Consider the following 24633-nt stretch of genomic DNA (forward strand, 5'->3'; position numbering starts at 1 on the left):
GGCAGACACTTTCTCCTCTTCCTACAATTTTATGTGCATCGTTGCAGAAGTTACTGTTTTTTTGGACAGAAAGGCATAACATTCCTAGAGAAAGGCATTCTGACAGTTTTTCTTTACAAAAAATCTAAAGAAATCTGAGGTTCTGATTTTATTTTGTTATTTGGAATTCTAACTAACTCAATTGCCATATAATATATTTTAAAAATTACAGATAGTTAGAAACCTTCTTCTCAACAATGCAGAGAAAGCTGTGCAAACGTTTCTTCCTCTGTGTAACTAAAAATCAAATGCATCAGGCAACAGATACAAAGGAAGCACACACTTGTCAATGTTTCCAATTGTTGTGGTTGCTTAATCACTAAATTGTGTCTCTTCCATGACCCCAGGGACTGTAGCCTGCCAGGCTCCTCTGTCCATGGGATTTCCCAGGCAAGAATCCTGGAGTGGATTGCGTTTCCTTTTCTATGGGATCTTCTTGACCCAGGGGTTGAACCTCATTGCTTGCATTACTGGTGAATTCTTTATAGCTGAGCCACCAGGGAAACCCATGTTTTCAACCAGCACATATTTGAATACAGTAAACCATTACTTAGGAGAATTATTTAAAATCAAATTCAGCAGAACTCTCCCTAATATTATATACCTGTGACATTATCACCAAAATATAATATCATAGACTTGCTATAAATTACTTAGAGATGTGTTCCAGCTGTTCACTGTGATAATGCTAGTGTGAAACAAGACGAATAAGCATCTGAAATGAACAATCCCATGTTTATGTCATGCCTTCACTTGTTTTTCACATTTGATTGTTTTTATTTCAATAGAAAGGGGGAAGCTCTCAAAATGCAGTCTTCACTGTCTTGTGAAGTTGATTTCTCCCAGCCTAGAAATTTTCATTTGGTGTGAGGGCTCTGACATATTCCATCAACACCCTTCTTTGGTGTTAAACAAGAAAATATATTAGTCCATTTCCTATGACAAGTGAGGGGATGCTGTTGTGACACTCAAAATATATTTATATTATCTCCATTAAAAATTGTCAAGGACTAATTCAGGGGCCAGACACTATCAATTTTACTTTTCTGTTCACACAAGCTGTACGACAGCATTTCTAATTTTGACAGATTTGTCTGAAATAGTAATCAAAGTAAGTTTCAAATATGTATTTTTCTAAGGACCTATACACTAAAGAAACTTTAAAGATACTGTGCTTTGTGACAATTTAAGAAATTTAAAAACTCGGTTGCTTCAGCTTTAGACAATACTCTGCTGCTTTCTAGAATAACCCGGATCCGATGGCATGAGTAGAAGTGTCCAGGTCTTAAGAACCACAAGCTAGAATCACACCCTTAATCGACCTGAAGAACTTCAAAGACAAAATTTTAATACTAACAAATCATCTTCTCTCAGCATCAAAGTTGTCACTGTAATTTAAGTTCAGCTTCTTTGAAAGCTGCCCATTGCTATTAGCACATTGGTATTCTGTTGAGTCCATTTTTAAACCAGTAACACAGTGGGTGGGCACACATCCATGGATGTGAATGTGTGTGTAGTATTCACACACATGTGCATCTGTGAGTAGATGTGTGTTGTAAAATCCATACACTTCCTGAGTTATCACACCCTACTTTCTAAGAGCATTATTCTATGCCTTTATAACACATAAGTGGTTTCAAAATGACTTTGTGTGTCACAGGAAGAAATCTGGTCTAAGAATTTGAAAAATGTTATTTGAGCCCTGGATTTTCTAGTTAATTGCTGTGTAGCACCATGCTTTTCTATCTGTGAAATGGGGGTAATAAAATGTGTCTTGAATCATATCAATGGATAAAAGAAAAGTACTGGTGAGCATGTGAAGAAATTGGAAACCTCATACATTGCAGTGAGAATGTAAAATGACACATTTGATATGGAAAAAGAGTCTGACAGTTCCTCAAAAGTTATACACAGAGTTGCTATGTGACCCAGCCATTCCACTCCTGAGTATCTATCTAAGAAAATTGAAAACATATGTTCATATGAAAACTTGTACACTAGTGATCATAGTGGCATGGTTTATAATAGCCCCAAAGTGGAAACAGCCCAAATGTCCATCAGTTAATGAAAGGATAAACACATATGGTCCATCCATACAGTGGAGCGGGCCTCCCCGATGGCCCAGCGGGGAAAGCACCCTCCTGCAATGCAGGACATGCAAGAGCCGTGGGTTCCATCCCTGGGTCGGGAACATCCCCTGGAGAAGGGAATGGCAACCACTCCAGTGTTCTTGCCTCGAAAATCCCAAGGACAGAGGAGCCCGGTGAGCTACAGTCCAAAGGGTTGCAAAGTGTCAGACACCACTGACAATGGAATATTATTCAACACTAAAATGAATGAATTACTAATGCCAGTTGCAGTATGGCTGGACATAGAAAATGCTGTGCTAAATGACAGAAGTCAGTCACTAAGTGCCGCATCTTGTGATCCCACTTACATGAAATGTCCAAAACAGGCAAATCCATTGAGATGGAGAGAAGATTAATGGTTGCCAGGGTCTGAGGGTAGGAGATGAGGCAGGAATGAGGAGTAGCTTCTGATGGGTATGGACCCATGGACTACAGCCCGCCAGGCTCCTCTGTCCATGGGATTCTCCAGGCAAGAATACTGAGTGGGTTGCCATGCCCTCCTCCGGGGATCTTCCCCAGGTCTTCTGCATTGCAGGTGGGTTCTTTACCATGCAAATCACCAGGGAAGCCCAAGAACCCTGGACTGGGTAGCCTATCCCTTCTCTAGGGAATCTTCCCAACTCAGGAATTAGACCAGGGTCTCCTGCCCGGAGGGACAGGCCGATTCTTTACCAGTTGAAATGCAAGGGAAGCCTTGAAATGTCCAGAATAGGCAAATCCATAGAGATGGGGAGAAGAGTAAAGGTTGACAGAGTTTGGAGGTGGATGAGGCAGGAATGAGGAGTAACTTCTATTGGATACGTAGCTTCTTTTTGGAGAGATGAAAATGTTCTGAAATTAGATGATTATAATCCTTGCCCAACTCTGTGAAAATGCTAAAAAAAAAAAAGCAAAATAAAATAAAATAACATTGAATTACATAGTTTAAGAAAGTGAATTTTATGGTATAGGAATAAAGAAAATAATTTTTAAAAACCCTGCCCTGCCTTTGTCACAGGATTGTTGTAAGTAACAAATACAACTGGAAAATTCTATAAACTCTTTATAAACTCTCAGTCACACACAGAAATCTACTACATAGACAAGAACATGAGCCTCAGTGTTTGCAAGTGCATACAAAGGGTTTGCATGAAAATCATCTTTATGCCCAGTCCTGGAAAAAGTCGCCCAGACAGCTAATTCCACTCAGGACACCCTCCATGTACAGCTTTATGACAGTTATAAACTCACAAAGAAGAATTTGTTTTAAAGAATGGAAGGCACAGGAGAGCTGTAGAAAATGGAGCGTTTCTCTGGGATCCGTCACTCTCTACTTTACATGTGAGTACCAGGTGTATGATAGCTGCCCTGCTAGACCAAAGATCCCTGATGGACAGAAGTTTCACTTTGTTCATCTCCGTATCTCTGCATCCCTGGACATAGTACCTGCCTGTGGGGACTGCTCAGATGATACCAGAAGAGCTCTGATGAGACTTAAAAAAAAATTCTCTTTGGAACCCAAAGCAAAGTCTGCAGGCTACTGAATGGACTTCAGGCACCTCCCTCTGAGGGCCTCACAGACTGTGGCTTTCTTGTTTAAGTGAGGAAGGATGTGAGCTCATCTCGGGCTCCAGGCAGAGTCAGAATTGAGGTCAATTCATTTCTGCCTCTAGGCCACCTTGATGCATATCCTCCAAACTCTTCCTCTGGGCTGCTTTTGGCAACTTCCCAGGTGTGATAATCCCTCAATCTTCCTGCCCTTTTTGCCCTTATCTAAAGAGAACTGCTGCAGTACTTGTTACCAGTACTAAAGCAATAAAATCATTGTTTAACAGGAAAAAAAAAAAAAAAAGACTTGCCTTTCTTAGTTTTCACAACAACTTTCTCCTCTTTCTCTTCCTTCCTACTTAGCCATCCCTTCTTAGCCATCTTTGTGGCCACCTCTCTGGCCTAAGCCCTCTGCGGTCTCACTCGTTCACCCTCTGCTCTGCTTAGACAGCAGTGTGTCCTTCCTTCCTCATATCAGTCAAATCCTAACACTTTGGTGATGTCGAGACTTCAGTTACCTGCTTACATGTCCTTGATTCCCAAATCATAGCTGCAGCAAAGCTCTTTCTCTTGACTGCCATAACTAAATATCCAACTACTGATGAAAAGTTCCATTGTGTGTGTCTAGGATAACCTGCTTGAACTTCTCTAGCCAGCACCTTTGTGAGTGTCACCGACATCAACCCTGAGATACAGCCAGAAATCGAGGTACGCTTCTAGATTTCTCTGCCTCACTCGTCTCCTCCCAGTGAGTCATCTACTGCAGCACGTTAGACCTCCCTAATCTTTCTCATATCTTTCTTAGATTATTTTCTCGCTAAAGCAGACTCTAAGACAAGTATCTGGGTTCAAAGAATTTATTGGAGGAGGGGTATTTTTCCATAAAGCACCATGAGGGAGTCAAGAAAGAAGGTGGGAAGGAAGAAAATCTATAAAGTGCAAATCTATAAAGGCCTGAGAAGCTCATCAGGTGGTTATGCCATAGCATGATTTCCTCCCTTCTTTCTTGGTCCCTCAGCCCCTTTAACCAGCCCTCCCTCACTCGGCTTCAGGGACACTTCTAGAACGAGTGCCCCGGAACTGGCGCTTTGCCCCGGGCGGGACTCAGGTGCCCCCGTGTCGCCGTAGCACCTTTGTACTGCATGCGGGGCGCCATGTATGCCTACCCCGCAGGAGAGCCGCTTGCCTGCCACCCGAGTCCATGACTTCCATGAGCGCCACTGCATCTGCATCAAGCACCTGGCTGGTTCCATTGGGACCACGCTAATTTAATGTATGGTTGATTTCATGAGTGCCTAACATGGTACTATAGTTTCTTCCAAAATGGTGAGTGAATCAAAGGATGAAAGTAAAAGCAAGAATGAATGTAAGAATATAAGAACAAACCTTGACCCTTTTCCTTCTTGTTTATGTTTGAAGCATCTTATGTCATGAGATCTTTGCATATGCCACAGGACCTTTGCATATTCCACCCTCTCTGTCTTAGTCTTCACTCCCCTTTCACTTGGGTTATCTGCCCTCTTCATCTATACATCTTCTTCAGGGAAACATTTTACATTGATATTTGTGTGATTATTTGAATATTTTCTTTTTCTTCCCTAAATCACAAGTTCCATGAGGGTAGGCTCTATCTTACTCATGACTAGCATCCATAATTGAGCATATTGCCAGACGCATAGCAAACAGTCAGTAAATATTTGTGGAATGAGTTTGGGAAGAATAAATGAATGATTAATTTATGAGAGCTTTGTTTGTAAGTATCAAGACCTGATCATTATTTTAAAGTGATTGTGAGAAACAATTTTTCCCACAGAAGCTGAGAAAATTTCCTGCTTTGTGAGAACCAAAGGCATTTGGGTAAGGGAGGGCAGGGATTGGAATTTTAATTTTGATTTGGAAAGAAAACAGGAAAGATTGTAGGTTTCTGAAATAAGGAGTAGGGGTCAGGTAATCAAATTAGGGCAGAATACAATATCCAAAGTTCTGTTTATTTAAACACTTGGAATATTTCAACTCAAAATGGATCACTGCAATTGCAAAACTGCCATGTTTTCATTTGCTGAAAATTGATGGAGTTAGATCCATGATAATGCCGTGTTCATTCCTTGGTTGGAAAACCTCAGGCTTAACATTTCCCACTTCAAGCTCTCACTGAATATATATGACATGCACTCTTTTACAACATGCTGCTCAATGAAATTGTAGCACAACTGGCATAACTAAGGATTTTAGGATAAGAAGAAAGAAAACAGCAACAAGAAAACCCATACAACAAATTGTGTCCCCGTAACCCTTAACAAAGGACTGCAGAGTGAAATGGAGTGCCAACACCAACTTTAGAGGAAACTTATTCAGTATGAAGGTTGGGAGAGTTGGAATTGCACATCGGTTCCTTATTTTCAGTGATATTTAAAATATTTCATCTTTCTCCCTCCCTTCCTCCAGTCTTTACCTTCTTTTTTTACTATCTTTATTCCCAAATGACTATTTTTTAAGTTAATCTGCTATTTTTTTTCAGTTTAAGAGATTGCTTCTTAGGCATCAAGATAGTATTTCTAAAATTTTAAATTGAGAACATTCCAGGTAACAGCCTAAAAAGTACAGCTACCCAATACAGAGTTAATTAAATGTCTCTGATTTGTTACTTTTTGAGGTTGATAAGCCCCAAGTATGAATTATTCACTTCAAATCAGGAAGTGATATTAAGAAGACAGAAGAAAGGAAAAATAATTAGGTAGTCTTTTGTAAGAGGTTGCATAAATGATGTCTGTGCAATCCTGACTAACTTTGTCAGTTCAGGCTCTTTATTTCAAGATCCAGTCTTTTAAGATGTTTGGTATTATATGGATTTTAGATACCATGTAAACAAAGAGCTAGTGCAAAGATTATTTTATTGCATATATTTCTGTGAATTGATTTTAAGCAGTTATATTAGGCTTCTCACTCAGTCCTGAGTCGGTCAGGATTGCCTGGGTCCTGATCAAGTGACTCCCCACGTGTTGGTGGCTTACAAAGCCTCCTGTTTAGTTCTTACCCAACCTGCATGTCCATCATGGGGGGCTTCAGCTCCTCTTAAACATCGCCTTCCCTCTGGGACCTGGCTGACAGGGGTGCCTCTCGCTAGAATGAGACCTGTCTCTGCAACAGAAGTGACAGAGAGACGACAGTTCTTAAAGCTTCTGTATGTCACTTACCCTCACATTTCATTAAGTGGAACAAGTTACATGGCTATTCCTGCATTTCCTAGGACAGGGAAACAAGGAATAGAATCTTTCTTCAGGGAAAAGGTACCAAATACGTGGGAAAAGTCTACACTCACTCCTTCATATTTTGGATATGCAAACATCATCAGGAGGATTAAGACACTTGTACAGGGTAACTGGCAGAGCTGAGACTGGACTCAGATCCCTAGTTCCCCTTCTCCTGAACTTGTGGACATGCCATCACAGCTAGATTCACAGCGAAGGATGCCACCTGGAGAGGCTGGCTGCTCCCCAGGGCCTGTCTCACACATGGTATAACTCTGCCATGGTCAACACACTGTCTCTCTGGGTCTGTGGGTCCAGCATTTGCTCTTGCTCAGGTTCTGTGTCAGTCTGGAATCAGTTGTGGAAGCAGAACCACTATATAGTTTGGTGTAAGGTATTTGTTATAGTAACTAGAAATTAAACCCCGTGGGAGAATCTGGGAAAATGAAAGTCCCGGAAGGAGGCTGGAGGCTCAGAAGAGTCACGAATGAGTTACTCTGATAAGCCAAGCATGTCCAGTCATCAAAGCAGGATGGTGAAGATGTCTGTAGGAATCTTGTGTGGACACTGGGCTTCTACGTGACTGGCAGCCCTGTGGACTAGTGTTAAGCATCTGTGGTTGGCCTGGGGTCATGATGGTTTAACAGGCTAGGAACTGATGGAGAGTGATGGCCATCTAGAACTCAAGGGCCCCTCTTTGCTGGCTTGTATCTGCATCTCACCATTACAGCCTTCAGTGTCGTGGCTGCTCCTTCACCTCTGCCTTTCTTTTTTTTTTTTCTTTCTTTTTTTTTTTTTAATAAGGATAATTAGAACAGGGCATATTTAAGATGAAAGTTGAAGAGAGTTCAAGTTTTCTGAGAACAGAATATAGTAAACAGAAGGGGAAAGTGAAAGTGAAGTCGTTCAGTCGTGTCTGACTCTTTGCTACTGCATGGACTGTAGCCTACCAGGCTCCTCCGTCCATGGAATTTTCCAGGCAAGAGTACTGGAGTGGGTTGCCATTTCCTTCTCCAGCACCTCTGCCTTTCAAATCTACCTTGGAAACAGTACAGGGCAAGGATTCTAGGAACAGTGGCAGCTTAACCAAGCAGACTTAATACAGCCTCTCACACATTCCAGGTTTGAAGACACCTGGTCAGACCTGTGCTAACCCAGTGTATCAGTTTTCTCCTGCTGCTGTGACAAATTACTCCAAACTTAGTGGCTTACAGCCACATGGATTTTTTACCTTACAAATCTGGAGTTCTGTAGTCTAAAGTGGGTCTTACTAGGGTATAATTGATGCGTTTACAGGGCTTGTGTTCCTTCTGGAGGTTTCAGGGGAGAATCCATTTGTTGCCTTTTCCAGCTTCTAAAGGCCACATCACTCCAACTTCTGCTTCTCTCCTTGCATTGCCTTCTCTCAATCTGACTTTCCTGCCTCCCTCTTTTCCCTTAGGACTTTTGTGATTACGTTACACCTACCTGGTTAATCTAGGATAACCTTCCTGTCTCAAAACCATTAACTTAATCACATCAGCAAAATTCTTTTTGCCATGTAATATGACACATTCACAGGTTCTGGGGGCTGGACATGAATAGCTTTGGTAGGCTAGTATTCTGCCAACCACACTAACTCACAAGATCCTGATAGTCTTGTGAGTTGGCAAAATAAGAGCCTGTGGGTCAAGCCTGGCCCCTTCCTTGTGTAAATATAGCTTTCTTGGAAAAGGCCAGGATCATTTGTTTGTGTTGTCCTTGGCTGCTTTGCACTAGGATAGCAAAACTGAGACCATATGATCCAGCAGCCTAAGATATTTACTATTAATATCTCATCTTTCATAGTGAAAAATTCCTGGCCCTGGGTCCACAGGCCAGAAGACTGATTTGTTGATTTATAAGAAGCTTGGCTATATACAGCGGCCACAGCAGCTTCAGATTTGTGAGATAATATTATTTCCCTGTGTTTCATCTGTGTGCAAAGCTAAATTATAATAAGGTTAACACAGTGCCAGGAAGCACTTCAAGTTCAAGACAGTAAACTCTACAACGGTGAGTTATGAGCAGGGAGATTTCCACCTGCGCTGTCACCGTGGACGTCCCCTGGGCTGGACATTCATGACTGTGTGTGAGGTCGTAGCTTCCCTTGGGACAACACTGTAGAATTCTGTTCAAAACTGATTCATTCTCACCCTCTAGATTCCTTTTTCCATGTTGAAGATCCCAACCTTTATTCCCAATGAGTGAAAAAAAAAAAAATTTGCAGAGGCTAGAGCCACACCCAATTCACCATTACTAGAATTCATTACCTCAAATGACTTAACTGCCCAGGCAAAGACTATAACTTAGTTTGGATTGTTTTATCCAGGGCTGATTTCATTTATTTTTGGTTTATTTAACTTTATTTTCAAAGATAATCATCAGATTTTACTGATCACTCTATCTTCCATCCTGTACCATCCACAGATAAATGTTCCTTGACATAACTTACAGACTCTTAACTGTGTTTTGTTTTGTTTTCAATCATACACCCACTCAATTTGTTCTGACATGGGGGACACTCATTTTAAAAATGTTTCTTCCACCTGCAAGGAAAAAAGACAGCTAATGCAAAAAACACTGTACTTAACCTGGTTATATGGTTTATTTCTCTGTGCCTTATGAGGCAAAATGATGGGATTTTGTCAAGTTAAGAGGTAATTAAGATTTTCCTTCAGCTCAAAAAAAAAAAAAAAAAATGGTAAATCATACAAATTCCATTAACTCTCTCCAGGACTATTCATCCTAAGGGAAAACGAAGATGTGTCAACTAGAATTGTTAAGGACTTGGTGGATATTCAAATGTGATGTACTTTCTTGAAACTTTGATCATCTGCAGTTTTGTCATAAATTGTTTCTTAGTGGTACAAGTAAGACCACGGAACAAACTGCCTAGGTTTGACTCTGAACTCTCCATTTCCTAACTGTGTTACTGCAGCCCGTGATTTCATTGAGCCTCATTGATCTCATCTGTAGACAAGGGAAATGAATAGCTTTTACTACAGGTAGAACTGTGCTAGTTAAATGAGTTCATACACGTCAAGTGCTTATAATAGTACCCACTACTATATATATATAGGGTTCTTTATCATCTAACAAACAAGATGCTAATTATATTGTAATCAAAACTGTAGCTTTCTGAGGATTTTTTTAATTGTAGTTGACATATAATATGATGTTGGTTTTGAGTGTATAACATAATATACTTTTATATACGTTATGAATTAGTCACTACTGTGAGTCTAGTTAGTAAGCATCTGTCATTATATAAAGTTATTACATTAATACAGTATTATTGACCGTGTAAATTGTAACCCCATGACTTAATTATTTTACAACTGAAAGTTTGTAGCTCGTAATCCCCTTCACCTGTTTTGCCCTGTGCTCCACACGCACCCTTCTGGTGGCCAGCGATTTGTTCTCTGTATCTATGAGTCTGTTTCGGTTCTGTTCGCGTTCTGTCATTTGTTTGGTTTGTTAAATTTCACATATAAGTGAAATCTTACAGTATCTGTCCTTTTCTTCCTGATTTATTTCACTTAGCATAATACCCTCCAGGTCTACCCGTGTTGTCAAAGTGGCAGATATCATTTTTAATGGCTGAGTAATATTCCAGTGTGTGTGTGCATGTGTGTGTGTGTGTGTGTGTGATATCTTCCTTACCCTTTTATCTATCCGTGGTCACTTAAGTTGATCCCATGCCTTGGATATTGTAAATCATGCTACAATGAACACAAGGGTGGATTTATCTTTTCAAATTAGTGTGTGTGTTTTGTTTTTTGTTTTTTTGGTATAAATACCCAGAAGTCATCTTGATGGACCTAATGCTTATTCTGTTTTTGAAGAGGGGGAGAGGAACCTCCATATATGTTTGCATAGTGGTTGTACCAATTTATATTCCTACCAATAGTTACAAGGGTTCCCTTTTCTCCACATCCTCACCAACACTTGTTATTTATTGCCATTTTGATGATAACTATTCTGACAAATGGGAGTTGGTATCTCATTTTGGATTTTATTTGAATTTTCCTGATGAGTTATATTGAACATCATTTTTTTATCTGTCTGTCTGGCCATCTGTCCGTCTTCTTTGGAAAAATGTCTACTCAGAGCCTACTCTGCCATCTTGAGCCAGAACTCACTCTATCTCCCTTTTTTATTTCCAGCAGACACAGTGGTTAAGAATCAGAGTAGCTAACTGACTTGCTAAGGGTCACAAGTCTAGACTGTTATAAAGCTGGAGGTGGACTTCTGTTCTGATTATAAAGCCTGTGGACTTAACTCACCAATTGTAAAACGTGAATTCTTTGAATTGTGAATCATTTAGGGCCAAGGTGTGGCTTTCCTTAGCAATTCAAAAGCGGGTAGTTGGTTGAACACAGCTTGGTGGTTCCTCAGCTAACCGGAGTCCCTGAGAACACATCACCCGGAGACTCTGGTCAAAACCTAGACTTGACAAAATGTTTAGAATATTATTTAATATTTGGGTACTTGCCAAAACTTTTTAAATGTTGTTTAATTTTGGTAGAATTCTCTGTAAGATATGTTATACATTTCCCTGTCTTCTTATACAGATTGTATGAAGATGATTTTAGATTATATTAATGAATCATATATTACTATGACCTTCATTTTTATTCTGTATTATAATATAGGAACATTATAAGAGTTTACTGAAATAAAGAGGAATATTATTGACATGGACTATTATGTATTTTGAAGTTCCTGTGTTTGATGTGTAAACTCTTAGATGTTTCATGTTACAGTGGTTGCTGCTTCTCCTTATCAGTGTAGTGTGTGGATTATCAGTCTTCCAATATCCATCAGATATATCTATCGATCAAACACAGCTACTGCTGCTGCTAAGTCGCTTTAGTTGTGTCCGACTCTGTGTGACCCCATAGACAGCAGCCCACCAGGCTCCCCTGTCCCTGGGATTCTCCAGGCAAGAACACTGGAGTGGGTTGCCATTTCCTTCTCCAATGCATGAAAGTGAAAAGTGAAAGTGAAGTAGCTCAGTCGTGTCCGACTCTTCGCGACCCCATGGACTGCAGCCCACCAGGCTCCTCCATCCATGGGATTTTCCAGGCAAGAGTACTGGAGTGGGGTGCCATTGCCTTCTCCTCAAACACAGCTAGGTTTACTAAATCTATTGTGAGATGAGAGACCGCCACCTTGATAAGTCTTGGTAGTGTTTCAGATGAGGAGATGAGAATATTTATAGAATAAGGTATGAAGTAGGTGGTTTTAAGATGGGTCTTACAAGGCAGGGAGGTAGCTGTGATTTGGCAGAGGTTAATGCCATCATAACTCTGGACTGGGGGACACAGAGAGGTGACAAGAGCCTTGATGATCAAGCTATTAGTGTTAATAAGCAATTTCAATTGGTTCACAGTTATGTTTTACAAGAACATGTATTTCCTGGAGTAAGAAGCTAAGCTGTTTTTGCCTCCCTCCAACATTAAAATAGGCAACTCTCTTTGATTTCAGAAGTACGAGGGCAAGAATATATACCCGTTTGCTTTCTCTTTTCCCTTTATGATTTGGCATTTCTATATGCGATGGAATGGGAAGCATGATAACTGGAATTGTGAGTCAACAGTCTCTGAAAGTTAAGTGGGAGCCTGAGAATCTCAATAGTGCATGTGATTTGTTTGTTTATTTTACTTTGGCAGCAGCCACATTTTTTCTTGCTTAACTCCTGGGTGGCTTCTTAATGTCAAGTAGCCAGCATCATCACCGTGCTCATCATCCACAAGGCATTATTACTGCATTTTGAATGATGGGTTGGTCAATTTTAGTAGAAAATGAATCATAGAGCTTTTTAACTCCTCAAATTAATATTAGTTGTTTTTACCCTCTTTATTAATATTCTGTTTGCATTATTATATTGAGTTTTTCGTGATTCTTAGGACTTTCATTTTTGAATTTGAAAATTTATAAAGTAATACTCTCTGGATACAGGATTTTTCTGTTTCTTATGTTTTAACCATGAACATAAGAATGTCTGGGAATTTTATCCATACTTTTAGAAAAGTTCTGGAGTACTTGAGCTATATTATTGAAGTAAATAGTCTGAGACACTGGGATTTGGAGTATTTTATTGAGCATGTCTGAAGTATATAATTAATATCTAAAATACAATATGTATTGTTTTACATCTGCAGTCTAGCAACTGGAGAACAGTAAAAAAAAAAATTAAGATCAAAGGCCCTAATCATGTAGTAGCAAACTGGGAAAAAAATGAATTTAATCCATTACTTAACACTTCTGGATGCTTATAGTAATTTAAACCAATTGAAAAGTAAGATACTTGTTCTGGCCAGCAAAAGTCCTTTCTAAGAATTATGTATGGTAAGAGGATATGAGAAACTGATTAAGCAAGGGTTTTGAAGTCTCATTAACCATGGACTTTTTAGTGACTCGACATGGATATCGGAGACCTGGATTTATTTTGAAATGACAGCAATTCCCTAACAATATTTGAAACCTATTTTGGTTACTGCTTGTCAATGTGATTGTCTTTTCTTGACTTTTTTTTTAAAGTCATATTCAGTCATGTTTGTTGGCTTCTGCCCCAGGGAAGTGGAGAACAAGTCTTCAGCAGCTTTTTTTACACTAAAAAGCAAGTTCCAGTTTTATTATTAAATGAATAGTTTTTATGTAGGGAGAATTTGTGGAAACCATACTACAGATAACAATGTGACCTCTTTCCTTTCTTTGAGTTAATAATATTCCTACTCTTAACTAGAATGTATGTATATACATTCACACAGTAAAAGATATGTGTGTGTGAATCTGCACTGATTTTTCTGAATTTTCTTAGTATGAACATATATGTGAAATACCAAGTGAGACAGATTATGATTTATGTCATTCATATAACATGAGTTAAAGTCTATTTAGTAACACAGTTGCCAAATTAAGGATAGACAAATATAAGTCTCTGGGGCTAAATGTAGGTGACTGTGCTTCAGTGATTTATGAGTATGGTCATGAAATTGAATTTAACAACATACAAACAGAATTTATCGAGTACTTATTAAGTGCCAGGAACCCATGCTGCAAATTTAGAAATAAACGACTTTGGTTCTGAAAATTTCACAGTATGTTCTTCCTTGTTATCCAGGGGGGATTGGCTTCACAGCCCCCCACAGATAACAAAACACACTAATGCTCACATCCCCTCCTTAAAATAGCCGATAACCTACATGCATCCTCCCATATACTTTACATTGTATCTAGATTACATATAGTATCTTGCATAATGTAAAGTGCCATGTAACTAGTTGTAAATACAATGTAAATATTATGCAAATATTTGCCTGTACAAGTCAAATTTAAGCTTTGTTTATTAGAACTTTCTATAATTTTTTCCAAATATTTTTGATCCACAATTGGTAGAATCTGCAGGTGCAGAACCCTTGGTGTGAAGGGCCAACTGTATAACTATAAAGAAAGACCAATTAACTAAACAATATGATAAGTAATAGAAGTATGTAAATAAAATTGATACTGCCCAAGTGTAATATTCAAAATGTTAAAATGGCATGATCTTCACACAGATATAAAAGTGTCAAAGATTTTGTTAAACTCTTTAATTAATAAGAGAGTTGTCAAGGTGATTGGCCCAATTCAAAGAGCATTCGTGGAGCTAGATATTTATAGGCAACCTTTTGTTGTTGTTGTTGCTGTTCAGTTGCTTAGTTGTGTCCAGCTCTTTGCGACCCCATGGACGGCAGCACACCAGGCTTCCCTGTCTATCACCAGTCCTGGAGATTGCTCAAATTCATGCCCATCGAATTAGTGATGCCATCCATCTCATCCTCTGTCATCCCCATCTCCTCCTGCCTTCAATCTTTCCCGGCACCAGAGTCTTTGCCAGTGATTTAGTTCTTCGCATCAGTTGGTCAAAGTATTGGAACTTCAGCTTCAGTATCAGCCCTTCCAATGAATATTCAGGACTAATTTCTTTTAGGATTGACTGGTTTGATCTCCTTGCAGTCCAAGAGACTCACAAGAGCCTTCTCCATCACCACAGGTCAAAAGCAGCAATTCTTTGGGGCTCAGCTTTCTTTATGGTCCAACTCTCATATTCATACATGACTGCTGGAAGGATCATAACTTTGACTATACAGATATTTGTCAGCAAAGTAATGCCTCTGCTTTTTAAAATGCTGTCTAGGTTGGTCATAACTTTTTTCCCAAGGAGCAAGCGTCTTTTATTTTATTTTATTTATTTATTTATTTTTTTTAGTTTTGCCTAGTGTTTTTTATTTTTTATTTTTTTTTCTTTCTTTTTTTTTTTAAATTTAATTTTGTTAGTTGGAGGCTAATTACTTCACAACCTTTCAGTGGGTTTTGTCATACATGCAAGCATCTTTTAATTTCATGGCTATGGTCACCATCTGCAGTGATTTTGGAGCCTTAGGAAGCATCACTATAAACAATGCTAATGGAGGTTTGGAATTCCAGATGAGCTATTTCAAATCCTGAAAGATGATGCTGTTAAAGTGCTGAACTCAATATGCCAGCAAATTTGGAGAACTCAGCAGTGGCCACAGGACTGGAGAAGGTCAGCTTCATTCCAATCCCAAAGAAAGGCAATACCAAAGAATGCTCAAACTACAGCACAAATTACTGTGTAACCTCACTCTGTTTGGGATATTTTCACAGCAGTAACCAGTGAGTCGAGCAAAGCACATCCCCTAGATGATTTTTCAGTGAGTCTTTGCCCTTGCATGGTCTTGTGCTGCCCATCGCTTCCCATATTTTTTGAGTCTTCCATGTTTTTTTATTGATAAAAAAAGTTCACACACAATGGATTGTGGGACGGAGGAAGGCTAGTGAGATTCCAAGTCAGAGAAAGTTAAGGAGAGAAAGCCCCTTAGGTAAACCTTCTATAAAAGAGTAGGAAATGTCCAGAAAGACAGTCTCTTTTCAGGGCGTGGGGGTTGGAGGGACAGTGACTGGTAGAAGGAAACGAGAAATAGGTGAACTCTACGTGCCATTGCTTGAGCAGTTGTGTATTTAATTCTGTGACAGATGGGTCACGGTGACCAAGGGCCAGTGTATAAGAGATATTTCCTTGAGACTTTCTTATATTGGTTATGGCGGTAGTTTTTAAAAAGTCAGAAAATCAAATTATCTGTGTACTGGTAAGGAGTCATGAATTAGTTATTTTTAAAGCCATAAATTCCTATGTCAGAGACTTGACAGTCTTTTGGAAGGAAATGGCAAGGGTGATGAAAGCAGAAGGCAGTGAGGACGGAGGTCAGGATTCACGAGGCGCTACAGCCAAGGAGAGCCTCTAACTGTCAGCTCTACCCATGAAGTCCGTCTTCTTTACCCCAGGGGCTTTTTCTCTCCCCGTCTCTTTCATTTTTATTCCTCTTCCATTCCTCTCCTCTCTTACCCCAGACATGAAATGTCGTCTGGGAGCCATCACCACTGGCTGAGCAAGATGCATCTGAAAAAGACACCATCTATAAGTTTCCTTCCTAGGTTTTAGGCAAAGAAGAGAAAGGATCAGGATGGGACAAAATGGGATGGAATCTCTCTGGAAACAGTTTTGTTTTGTTTTAAAATGATTTCTGCTGTTAAAAAGCATATTGTTTACTTAACTTATTTCTCTCTGATATTAATTTTCCTTTTACAAAACAAGTCACATCCAGAAATGTCTGTTAATTAAAATCTCTCAGCTAGTAAGCTGAGCTTGCCCAGAGGGTAAAAAACTATGAGCCATGGGATTATTCAATTTTTTTTAGTATTATTTGCAAGGAGGTGATAGAATATGAGCATATCTCAAACCCTTGGCCTTGCTGTATGAACTGACCTGGTTAGAAACTTCCAGGCTCCATTTAACGTGGTATCAAACCAGGAGAGCTCTAGTTACAACCTAAATGAGGTGTTTCTGTCGTAATTCATTGATATACAGCACTTATTTTATTTTAGCCTTAAAAAAAAAAAAAAACTATTGATAACCGATCTTAGATTTATAACATTTAGTACTGATTTTGGAGAAGGACAGTTTGGTTTTCCATATCAAACATGTCCAATATTTCACTTTTCATGTGGTCCTTAGAATTAATTAGGGAACAATTTTAAAAGGGCCACTCCAGGATTTAATCTATTAATAATATTTGTGTAACCCCCCCAAATTATAAATGCTTATTTTATTCATTTCTAATTGGGCAATTCCACATTTTACCAACAAGTACAATTAATAAGCAGATTAATGCAAATTGGTTTGCTTTGACTGAAGATCTGAATCCTTTCAATAAAGAAACCCAGATTTTTGTGTATCTTGGGGGGAACACACACAGGCATGCACGCGCACACGTACACAGAATCTTTCCTGAACACTTTGCTTTTAAGGTAACTTAATCATCTTGGGTCTTTTTAGATGAATAGCAGGATTTAGGCTTTTGGAAGAAAGTCTATGTTCTGAATGAAATAGCTCTTATTTACATGAACCCATTAGCTGTAATTAGCATTTGAGTTTTAATGATACTGTATGGTGAAGTTGATTATGCCTGTGGGACCAAGGATGCAAGTCACTTCTATTGTTTATTGTATGCAAATCTAGCCACTCAGCTTAATTAGATGTTGAAATCCAGAACAATTATCAACAATTGCTTGAGTATTAATAAGCAGCATGAACTGCCCATCATGACTTTTTAAATGGCAGCGACTTATAAGTAATTGATTTGGCTCCGACAAAATGTACAGAACTCAGAGCCCATAATTTGCACAACAAAGTCAATGTTGAACCAATCTGACTGACAACATTTTTGAGTCTTTCTATTTCCTCTAAGAGTGCCTTTTTGATTTGTGACTACTAATGCAAGGTGTCTCTTATAATAAAAGGAAGTTCAAAATAAAACTTAATATTTTAAGAAAAGCCAGATGGTGGACTCTTTTCAATCGGATATTTAATGGTTTATAATCTGGTGGGATTCTAAAAGGTCAGTAAATAGAGTTCTTTCCAGTTATTGACACATTGTACTCTGTATATATTGTGGATAAATATCACTCCATGAGTTAACATGTTGCGATGTTCTTCAACACAGCAGAACCTGGGAAAATTGTAAAGTAAATGTAGATGATCTCGCCTTCCGTGACTGCAGAATTGTAGGGAAAAAATGGAAAGCAGTGGCCATATGATCACTCTGCAAGCTCTCCTCTGGTTTCCTGGCCCCAGTGATCACATTAGGTTTTAGTTTGTCCTATAGAGGACATATTCAAAGCATAGTCACACTAAACTGGGAGTGCCTTGCTTCCATTCACTTTTCCAAGACCAGTTGTATCTGAAAATAGGACCCAGAGAAGGTAAAAGCATTATCTGAAAGAAGAGGTGCCAACTTCCAGCCCTCTGATGAGGTATTTTGAGATGCCTTCCCTGGGTTCCTAAAATCCAGCTATATACTGCCCTGTCCCACTGCACCTGAACAATAAGCCTTCAACCTTTCTTAGCAGGCTTCTGCTATCAAGATGTTGAGATAAGAGTGCTATCATGTGACACAAGTTTTCTGTATAATTGTAGCTGCATGTAGAAATACAGCTGCTTCTTAATAGATAGCAGATTTAAAGAGGAACAAATCACAAGCAGATTCCAGTTAAATTTATATTTCCTATAAATACACCAATGACACTGTACTTTCTTGTCTTCCTCCCCCTTCCCTTCTTTCTCTCTCTTTTCTTTCTGTATTTTCCTCTTCTACTTTTCCTGAACTTTCTCTCACTGGAGAGGAAAAGCAGAGACTCTAAGCATTCACACAGACATTGATCTGTTTTGAATTAGCTCAGTATGTCAACAAAGAGAAAAAAAGTGACTGGCTACCATTGTTCCAAAGGTTGATTTCTGATTTCTCTAACTTCTGTTGTACCTGAATTTCTCTCCCCATTTTTCAAAGAATGACCCTCAATAGCTAAATAAATCAGCTAATAAAATGTTTTACCATCTGCTAATGGTCCCTGAGTGTGTCACGTGTGTGTTTGAAGGCTTCAGAAGGAAATCCAATGGATGGAAACCACAGGCCATTGGGAAAAGCAGCATGATCAGCTTTCAAAATACTGCGGAGCCCCCCTCTTCACTTTAAGACTTTGCTTGTAAATATTTACATTGCTTGCCCAGATGGTGGCAGAATTGGAAAATGTGGGTAATTTTTTTCATATCTCTTAATAAGGTAAAAAATAAATTCATAAATAGGAGTTGTATACTCTCACAAACACATTCTGTTGATTTGAAAAGTTTTGTTTCTTTGTAATGTTTCTGTATCATATCAAGAGGAAGTGAAAAGATACAAGTTTTCTTCAGATTTTGAGGATGGTATATTTTCATCCTGCCCTCACCTAAATAAACCTGAGTCCTTGGGAGCTTCCAAAATATTTCAATTCCAGGCAACGAACTTTCATTGCATACTTACCATGTGCCATACATTCCGAGATGGCTAAAGAGCCTCTCCTGTGCATTCAGGCCAATAAAAGATTGTACAGTTAAAGGAGAGAGGATGAGACTCTTGCTAAGTAGCTATGAGCAGGTCTTGGCCAGCATTTCTGATAGCTTCCTCACCAACCAGGCGGTGCCAGGCAGTGGCCAGATGCCTGTTTTCTCACCTGGGGAGCGACAGTTACCTTCTTATGGCTCTCCCTGCTTCTAACTCCCTTTCTCTCCAACCCATCCTCAGAATCATAAATTTTCCACATTTCAGTTCCATGCCATTTGCCTCTTCTTTGAATGGATCCTTTAGACGGATCCACGGTCCTTTGTACCAAATCTCAAATCCTCAAGATGGTTTTCAAGGCTGGTCATAATCTGTCTCTTGATCACCCCCAGAGACCCTGTCTCCCACCACGCTTGTTGGCACCCCCAACTTTTTGGCTCACTCACACAGAACTACTCACAGCGGCCCAGATGGGATGTCTGTGTCTGCCTCTGTGCTGTTCTCCGTGGAAGAAGACCAGCCACTGGCAAGAGCAGCATGGGTGTGAGGGCCTCTCTTTTATTCTTAAATGGCAGCGCATGAGAAGGCTGGGCAGAGAGTCTAACTGGGGAAGCTGGGCGGGGTGTTTGTAGGCTTTAGCAGGAAGAGGGAGGAATTATACTTGGGGATGAGCAGCCATTGGTTTAAACAATTTGGATTTGGTCAGAGAGGTAGAGAGAGATAGCTGGGGGCTAAAGTTGCATGCTAGAAGGAATGGCTGTGGGAACAGGGCCCTGTAAGGCCTCAGGGGAAACCTCTCTCCCCTCAGGGCCCTCACGCGTCTGTGCGGAACTGTGCTTCTGTTCCCCTCTGTGCGCCCACGCCTGCCTGGCTACCTTCTAGTAACTGTGGTTCAGTCTGCCCCACACCTCCTGGGAACTCATCCCCTACCTCCAGCCAGAGACCCCAAAGTTCTGAGCTCAGATCTGGAAGAGAGCCCATCTCAGAGTGTTGTAATTTGCTGTTTGCTTTTCTGCCCACCGTGCCGCCTTTCTGCTCAGCGTCTGGAGGGCAGGGACAGGCCTGGCCACCTTCATGTCCACAGAGCCGGGCAGGATGCCTGACGCAAAACAGGCTCTCAATACTCCTTGTCCAGTGTGTGTAGTGGATGTGGAACAGTGTCAGACATTCCCTGGGAGCCTCCACCTCCGACCTCACCCCCTGGGAGGTCACTAGCCTCTCCCTCTGTCCACCCCTTCTCATCAACAGATTTCTTGGCTTTTCTCCTTTGGATTTGGAGGCTGGGCAGAATAAACAAACACAAATCAGGAAGTGGGAGGGGAGTGTGGGGAGTTGGTGAGAGAGGACAGAGAAACGGACAAGGAAAGGCTGACATTTGAGGAGAGACTGCGAGAAGGGAGAGCTGTAGATTTGTTTCAGTTGATGTGTTCTGCTTGAGAAGGAGGTTTCCAAGAGCAGAACAGGATTTCAGAAAACTGTGGTAGCAAAAAGGAGGAAACGGAGCATAAGATCTTTATTGAGAATTATGATATTGGTAGGGGCTTCCCAGGGGGCGCTAGTGGTAAAGAATCTGCCTGCTGATGCAGGAGACTTAAGAGACTCTGGTTCGATCCCTGGGCTGGGAAGATCCCTTGGAGAAGGGCATGGCAACCCACTCCAATATTCTTGCCTGGAGAATCCCATGGACAGAGGAGCCTGGTGGGCTACATTCCATGGGGTCTCAAAGAGTTGAACATGACTGAAGCGGTTTAGCACGTACATGTTATTGGAGATATCTTTTAAGAAACATCTAAAAATTAAAATTCTTACAAATTAAAATTGCATTTAAAGTAGATTAGAAATGCTTTTTTGTCTTCCTTCTTCTCTCCCTCCCTCCCTGCCTTCACCTCTCTCCTTTCTTTCCCTCCTGTTTGAACTCTCTGTGTGACTATAGGGTTCAGACTGTGAGAATCTAGGAATCTTAAGGGCTACGAATGCGGGAATGAATTAACTATTGAGCAAGTAAATGAATAAGTGACCATGTTTCCCTCAGGGTCATGGCCAAGATAGCAGCTGGAATCTCCACCCATGAACTCCCCAGAAAAAAACGCCTGCCCTCCAGACCTTGGGAAACAGGAAGCTGCAGCCCGTAATATAATCGATTTTTTTTCTTTCTGTTCATTGTCTCTTCAGAAGAGAAATGCCTTCTGAATCATCTTCCTTAAAACCCCAGAACCACAAGATTTCCGTCAGCCTTTTCTGAATGGGTGGCAACATTATCAACAGCATTCGTTCCCAAATCCTCTTGACCGAATATGTGGTTCAGATGGCAGCCTTTTCTATATCTTTACATTATTTTTGTCAGATTATAAATCGCTACTTTCACAGCTCTCCACGGGACGCAGGTAAAAATATTCACTATCGCAGCCTTCCCAGAGAGCGTGTCCCTGACTTCCTCACACGGACACTGCGGCCACACGGGCCAGCCAAGCCAACACAGCTCAGCCTACCTGCCTCTTCCGGTGCCTGGACGAGGCTTTCCTCGGGGCCTGACCCCGCCTCACCCTTCCCAGCCTTCTGCTCAGCCATCCTCCAGCGGCCAACTCCCCTCCCCTCCTTCCCGCTCCAGCCCTCTCCCTGTGGTTGCCTGAGACGCATGGATTATTGCTAACTGAAAAGTGGACAAGCAAGTACATTTTAAGGTGAAATGACTAACTAATTATAAATATTGTCTGGCTCTCAAGAGAATTCTTTGGAATAAAATTATAGTCAAGATGGGATAACCAGTAGAATGATTATCTGTTCTCCAAACTGTCCCCTGAGGAGATTTGTCCATAGGCTCCGGGGCCGCCTTCCTGTCCGTTAGGGTTTGCTGCAGCAGCTATCACTGTAATACTGAGGACTGTGATGCAACTTTGTCAGTCTTGAGCAGGCAGACCCAGAGAGAGATTTGTGAGGAAGACAGTTCATGCTTTGCCTGCACCTGCCTTCTCAACCCCTATTGTTTTCCATAGGTGCCCCTGAAACCCTCTTGCCCTTCGCTTTTACATTCTCTGCCTGGATAACAAGGCTTCTGTTTACCACTTTAATTAATTACTTACTTCAGTGTACATTTGGCACCTCCTGGCCGCGTTATAAGACTTCCCTGGTGGCTCAGATGGTAAAGCATCTGCCTACAATGCGGGAGACCCAGGTTCGATCCCTGGGTCAGGAAGATCCCCTGGAGAAGGAAATAGCAGCCCACTCCAGTACTCTTGCCTGGAAAACCCCATGAACGGAGGAGCCTGGTGGGCTACAGTCCATGGGTTCGCAAGGAGTCGGACACGACTGAGCAACTCCACCACCACAGCCCCATTATGTGATAGTAACACCTTAAGCTGCGATCTCATTTAAGAGAATTTGCGTTTATTAAAAGAGTTTGGAAAACTTACTGCTTTTAAGCCCCCAAAGATGTAAATTTCCAATGGTTGGTGACCTATCTGGTTAGGAGACTCAAGCATAGACTATGAGATTACAAGATATCGACAAGCAGAGCCAAGAGGTAGATTTCCCATGAAGTTGATACAACTTCAGCTGGGCTTCCCAGATGCTGCTAGTAATAAAGAATCTGTTTGCCTATGGAGAAGACTTAAGAGACCTGGGTTCAACACGTGGATAGGGAAGGTCCCTTGGAGGAGGGCATGGAAACCCATTCTAGTGTTCTTGCCTGAAGAATCCCATGGAGAGAGGAGCCTGGTGGGCTGCAGTCCATTGGGTTGCAAAGAGTCAGACACGACTGAAACAGCTTAGCATGCATGCACCCAGGAACCACACTTGCACATAACAGCTGTTAAAAATGCATTCTCTTTTTGATAAATAGGCCTTTAAAACTGAGTAAATTTCAGGCCCTACAAAATAAGGAAACCAAATGACCCCCACTTTCCCCTCAAAAAAAAAAAAAAATCCTAGATTATTTATGAGAGTAAAAGCCAGTTTATTTCAGTTCGGTTCAATCGTTCAGTCATGTCCGACTCTTTGCAACCCCATGGACTGCAGCACGCCAGACTTCCCTGTCCATCACAAACTTCCGAAACTTGCTCAAACTCATGTCCATCAAGTCGATGATGCCATCCAACCGTCTTATCCTCTGTCATCCCCTTCTCCCCCTGCCTTCAATCTTTTCTAGCATCAGGGTCTTTTCCAGTGAGTCAGTTCTTCACATCAGGTGGCCATAGTATTGGAGCTTCAGCTTTATCATCAGTCCTTCCAATGAATATTCAGGAATGATTTCCTTTAGGATGGACTGGTTGGATCTCCTTGCAGTCCAAGGGACTCTCAAGAGTCTTCTCCAACACCACAGTTCAAAAGCATCAATTCTTCAACGCTCAGCTTTCTTTATGGTCCAACTCTCACATCCATACATGACTACTGGAAAAACCGTAGCTTTGACCAGATGGACCTTTGACAGCAAAGTAATGTCTCTGCTTTTTAATATGCCATCTAGGTTGGTCATAGCTTTTCTTCCAAGGGGCAAGTGTCTTTTAATTTCATGGCTGCAGTCATCATCTGCAGTGATTTTTAGAGCCCAGAAAAATAAAGTCTGTCACTGTTTCTATTGTTTCCTCATCTATTTGCCATGGAGTGATGGGACTGGATGCTATGATGTTCGTTCTTTGAATGTTGAGTTTTAAGCCGGCTTTTTCACTCTCCTCTTTCACTTTCATCAAGAGGCTCTTTAGTTCCTCTTCGCTTTCTGCCATAAGGGTGGTGTCATCTGCATATCTGAGGTTATTGATATTTCTCCTGACAATCTTGATTTCAACTTGTGCTTCATCCAGCCCAGCATTTTGCAAGATGTACTCTGCATATACGTTAAATAAGCAGGGTAACAATATACAACTTTGACGTACTCTTTCCCAATTTTGAACCAGTCTGTTGTTCTATGTCTGGTACTATTGCCTCGCATTCAGGTTTCTCAGGAGACAGGTCAGGTGGTCTGGTATTCCCATCTCTAGGAATTTTCCACAGTCTGTTGTGATCCACACAGTCAAAGGCTTTGGCATAGTCAATAAAGCAGACTATTTCCCCTTTCTTGCTAAAACATCACTGGCACATTGTAGGAGGTCAGAAAAATGTATTGGATGTTGAATAAATGAGCAATACCTATAAAGTGCCTGATTCTTTTTCTGGCTTATAGTATGGTTTCGATACATATTTGCTAAAAGAACAATCACTTTGATGTGTGAATGAATGTGAAAAGTAGTT

At 40.7% G+C, this 24633-nt stretch overlaps 1 protein-coding gene and 1 non-coding gene across 2 annotated transcripts in view; both read left to right on the forward strand.

Moving 5' to 3' along the window:
• MACROD2 (mono-ADP ribosylhydrolase 2) overlaps positions 1-24633 on the forward strand; it is a 2149518-nt gene that overhangs the window by 1266111 nt on the left and 858774 nt on the right. The window lies entirely within an intron of this gene.
• TRNAC-ACA (transfer RNA cysteine (anticodon ACA)) lies at positions 22532-22604 on the forward strand. The gene has a single exon. It is a non-coding gene; the product is annotated as a tRNA-Cys (tRNA).

Source organism: Muntiacus reevesi, chromosome 2, assembly GCF_963930625.1.
Source record: "Muntiacus reevesi chromosome 2, mMunRee1.1, whole genome shotgun sequence".
NCBI lineage: Eukaryota > Metazoa > Chordata > Mammalia > Artiodactyla > Cervidae > Muntiacus > Muntiacus reevesi.